This window comes from Antrostomus carolinensis, unplaced genomic scaffold (assembly GCF_000700745.2).
Source record: "Antrostomus carolinensis isolate BGI_N321 unplaced genomic scaffold, ASM70074v2 scaffold16270, whole genome shotgun sequence".
NCBI lineage: Eukaryota > Metazoa > Chordata > Aves > Caprimulgiformes > Caprimulgidae > Antrostomus > Antrostomus carolinensis.
The window spans coordinates 23,171-28,581 of record NW_010290680.1 but is presented as its reverse complement, the minus strand read 5'-3'; positions in this window follow the sequence as shown (position 1 = coordinate 28,581).

Genomic DNA, 5,411 nt, shown 5'->3' with positions numbered 1-5,411 from the left:
ACATGCAAGAAATGAAATAGGGTCTCTTGTCCAGTTTCACAATGAGTAACTTCTCCTTGAAGTATAATGGCATGGGTCTTCAGTGCACCTGCAGATCCACAGGATCAAGAGCTACACCATTCCCTCTGTTAATGCCTCTCACTATTGTCTCTCTTCCTAAAAAGTTAGAACACTGATTCAGCTCACTCACTCTTATGGTCTTTTCCTGTTACAGTGTCCTATAAAGCGCTTAATGCAACAGACTGGGAACACAGGGCTGAAGGGAAGAATGATGAGGAAGAAATTTGTATTATCCCATTGATTCCCACTGTGTTTATAGCTAAATTGAGAAGACCGACAGTGCTTCACAACTCTAGGGTCTAGCTCCACTTCCTCTCTCCAACAAGCTGGTTTAAGATTGCTGCATCCACACGCTTTTCCCACAGCTGGGACAAGTCCAGCAGAGCCTACCAGCAGTGATTCGATACGCCACCAATTATATACTTGCATTTCACCACTGAGGCTTACTCTTCTTTTATAAAACTGGGACTAAATTACATCTGATTTCCTATGATAAATGAGTTACTTCACACTTGTTCCACCTCTCCAGGAATGCTTCATGATGGTTTATGAAGCCTCTGGAAGGATCAGCACCCTATAAACTCTTTTTTTTGATAATTAGATTTCTGCACAAAATGGGCTATACAATAATCTTTCTGTATGGTTTAAAAATTACTGTCTTATTAGAAGAAACAATATTATTTTTTTTCATCCCACTGCCCAGTTATTGGATGGGAACAGATTAAATATATGCTGTTAAATATATGAAAGGATTCTAAGAGCATCATTTGTCTCACACTGCAGGCAGACTATCACTGTTAAAAATGTTTGGTGTCAGCATACAACATGCCACTAAATTAAAATGCTGTAAAACACCGTTATAGTAATTCTCTTACATCTTACCTCCTTAAAAATTTAATTTTAGGGATCTATCTCTGCTCTGGAAGAAAGCTAGCTACATGGTCCTGGGAAGGCAATAATCCTTCTCTGAAAACTTATATTATTTTAAGATATCTGTTATTCTTGTAGTAGGCCAATGACAGGAATTTTAATGTAAAGAGAAACAGATGGAAGAGAAAAGACTTTGTGCTTCACACATCAGAGCAGAGTTGGGATATAAAAGGACCCAATTAAAAGACAATAATTTCTGTGAAAAAAAAAAATCAAACAGAAATAAGATGGAAAGAGAAGGAGCAGACGAGCAGAAGTGAATTTATGCGACCTGAACACTGTTTAAATATACTCACATTTTATCACCTCTTTTCCAGGGTTTTTTTTAATGTTAGTGCCTAATCAAGTGACTCCTTCACTCAAACAGCATAGGAAGATATTTGTATTTGTCTCTTCTCAGCTGACATCTCTCTTGCAATATGATAGAAAAAAGCCTGAATCTTACTTGATGAAGTTCATTAGAAATGTTCTTTTCCTATGATATATAAAGATTGAAAGGAAAAAGCTAGTGCTCAGTAATAAGGGAAAGTTTTCAATGTAAGTCCCTGTAATCATGTAACCTTTTTGCCCTGTAGGGTCTATCTTAATTTATACCTTATCCACACAGTCAGTTTTGGCTTTAAAAGAAAATACTTGTCTTTTGCCCTCAAAATTATCATCTGAAATGAGCTAATATGAAAGAAGGCCAAAATTAGATGGTTGTCACTTCATCAAATGTCACATGACCCCAGTCATGCCTCCTTTGATGAGTTAATTAGTGTTCCAAGAGGGCCAGGACTGCCCTCTATTTGAACATATTCTGTATAATAGGCAGGGTATTGCTTTTTCACAAGAGTTCTCATGCAGCACTACAAAAACTTGGATAACTACTAACCACTTTGGCTATGTAAATAAGGTATTTGGCACCTGTGTCCTTTTCAGAAGAGCCACAAAATGCAGTGAACCAAGTATGGAAACAGCTTCTAAGCCTTTTTTCCCCCCAAAAATATTTGAAACAAAAATAAAAGCTAAGGGACCTTCTGTTACCCAGTGACATCTTTATGTTATTCAGTCCCGAGAGGGACAAAATATAATGATAGAGAAACAGCACAATACAGCCAAAGTACAGTAACTACTGCTCATGTTACTACCGCACCTAGGAGGCCCTGACATCAATGAGGAGCCACTGTACTTAAGCAGTATGTGAACACAGGAAAAAAAAAAAGACAGCCCTTGCCTCTAGAAACAAAAGTGATGAGCGATGCATACAACACACCACCTCAAAGTATCAGTCAGTAAGTCTTGTCAAGACAGCAATATCAACACTGTCAGTTTTTCTGCTGCTATCAAGACAAAGGACACTGCTGAAGAGTCAAAGGAAAATAGGAACTAACTGGAGCAGGCTGTGTGGAATTATTTCAGTATAGAGCTTTCTACTTGCTACAGCTGAGTCTGCCAAATGTACTGCTTGTGGCAGACATAAGCTTCCCATTGAAAGCTGATTTGCACAATGCCACCTAATGCAGGTTCTACAGAGTGACACCTGTAATTTATTCCTACAGTGTCTATTAGTAATTTTCACTTAGTTTCTAACTTTCTTTTTGTCCTCAGCTCATTACTTCAGTATTTGTATGAATTCAGAAAATCCATTAATTTTATTGGGAATTTCCAGTGTTTAGCGGTCATTGTCTCCTTTAGCAAAGGACATGTGAAAATTCAGACCTTCCTGAAGTTTCCATGAATGTCTGCTGTATATGATTTTGGAATTCTATACAGCAATATAGCTTTTCCAAACAGTATTGTCTCTTGAAGCACCTAGAACCAACATTTAGCTTGGAGGGAACAGAAAATAAGCAAAAAGAGGAATAATAAAATAATTTAATTTCTGTCCACGAAGTTTTGAGTCAAATTTTGAATTTGTACTCAGCATGTACCTAAATCTCATCTTCTCCAACAGCACTGAATGATAAAAAATGTGAAGCTTTTACTTATTTCCTTCACTTACCTGAATTCAAGTCGTTTACTTTGTAGAATTTATGCCAATTCTAAAAAAAAAAAAATCCAAACAACAAACATTGCAATAGTTTCTAGGCTGAAACTCATGAATTGGTTTTTAAAATTAGATCTCCATGTAATGGAACTACTACAAAAATATAAACCTTCTGTGCATTATGTTTGTTGATTTCTCCCTCCTTCCTGCTGTGGGAATGTGCTCAATCTCATGTTTTACAGTCATAATACATTTGTTTAGTCTGCCACTTTTTTGTCTTTCTCCCTAACTTCTATTCAGTGTTCGCATCAGACAGAGTCCAAATAAATCCTCACACTACATTTATGTTTTGTTTGCTACTGAGTCACAAATACTCAATAGTTTATCTACTAAATAGATAAATGTCCTTCCTGTACCAGATCCAGATAATGTGTGTGATATGAGATACAAAGATTCTGTGTGTGAAAAATATATAGAATTAAGACCATTCAGCAAATTTTAGCCATTCTGCTCCCCCTTCCATAGAGAAACCTGAAAAGGAAGGAAAATTCTGCAGGCAGTCTATGGTAACACATGGGGTTTGTTCATCTGACAAACTTTCAGGAGAAAATATTTTGCTAATGTGTGGAAGTCTGTGATTGATAAGAAACACACTGCTCTAGAAAGTTAGAAACTGTCTGCTTAGCTCCTGTAAGAATGGTAATTGTACATCTGGTGTCCTGAAATGCCTTCTCAGCTGGAGAGAGGAACTTGGAAGAAATAGTGAGTCACACTACCATCTTTTGATGTGAAAACCCTGCCAGCAAATGCTTGTGGAACATTGCTGTTCTCCCTCCTGGACTCCGTGAAGTCCTGTCACCACAGAGCATTTGCAGTTGGTGATATCGCTGCTTCTAGCCCTCCTTCCACTTTTGTGCACAGCACGCCTCTGCTTGAAGTGGTGAGATCCTGCACAGGCTGAGGCCAGTGAGAGCATCCCAATGGATTTTTTAAAAGCTAGAACAAACCCCAGTCTGCACTGTTAATAAGCCAAAATAAGATAAAAATCTGAAAAGATACTGAGATTTAAACTTTATTATACAGAAATATAAAGAGCCAGAGCCTGTGATTTGTTCAACAGTTAAGCAATACTAAATACCTCTAGTGTACCAACCAAACCTGCTTTTTGACTAAAAATCTAAAGTATACTCTTCGGTGCAGAAGTCTGTTCAATAGTTCAACATAGGTAGTAACTAGTTTTCATTCATTCTCAGTGAGCTCTGTTAAAACTATCAGATTGTAAATTGCTGCTCTTACCTTATTTTTTTTAGTCACAGAAAGAGAATTCTGTCTGAAGCTTAAATTAAGCATATTTGCTAGTAATTCTTTAGTGTGGTTGTACTTTCTTTGCTGTAATGTTTCCTTTTAAGTTTACATATCTTTCTTTTCTATTGCATCAAGACTTACCTACTGTTATAGTTATAAATAACAGCCATATTTTTATATCCTTAAATGCTTTTTGTATTGCTTTTGATGATAGCTACAACTCTTTTTGGGAGTATTAATTGTTTCCAAAAAACACTGACTTACAATTTTTATTACAAAATAAAAAGGTACTTCTTTCTGTATTTAGACCTCCTAGGTCCTAAGAAAGCATACAGCAGGTTACTGTTATTTGACATGTCAATAAATGTAAATTACACTATGTAATACTGGAAAGGAAGGAACCACAACTTCTATAAAGCCATTAGCCAATAGCAGTTAACTTGAAATTCTGGCCTCCAAGACATTCTTTGGAGAGACCCATGACCCTCTGGCAAATTCATGAATGAAAACCACCAAGCATATGATTACATGAACGCAGTTAGTTTTGGCAAAATAAACTTCAAAGAGCAAAATAAACTTCATCAGCAATGAAAACATTTCACTGACCATTACCACCTCAAAATTTTCACTTTTCAAATTACAAAGCATTACAAAACTTTTTTTTTTTTTTTTAAGTGCATTTATAAAGTAGAAAGGCATAGAAAGACTTGTCCCTCATAAGGACATATAAACATGATTTAATATTGACACAACCTCAGTAGAATCTTCAAGTTGAACAGGCAATACTACAATGCATCCTATAAATTATTCCACTGACCCTCTAAAGTGAGGATAGCTTAAAATTAATACTTGAAGCAGGGTTACATATTTCAACAAAATAAATTTTAAAACCCCCCAAACCAGAAAAGCTCATGAGAGGTTTCTGATTCATCAGAAAGATCTTACTAGCTATCATGAGGAAATATTATTTAAGCTTAACTCCATTTGGCATAGAAGACAGGGATCCCATCCAGGGTCTACTCACCCACAGCAAAGACAAAATCAGCTATTGCTGGTTCTAAACTGGTGAAAGATATTGTCTGTCAACAGTAACAGGTATCTGGACAGCAGATAAATTTATCACCCTCAAAGCTGACTCTATGTAGGG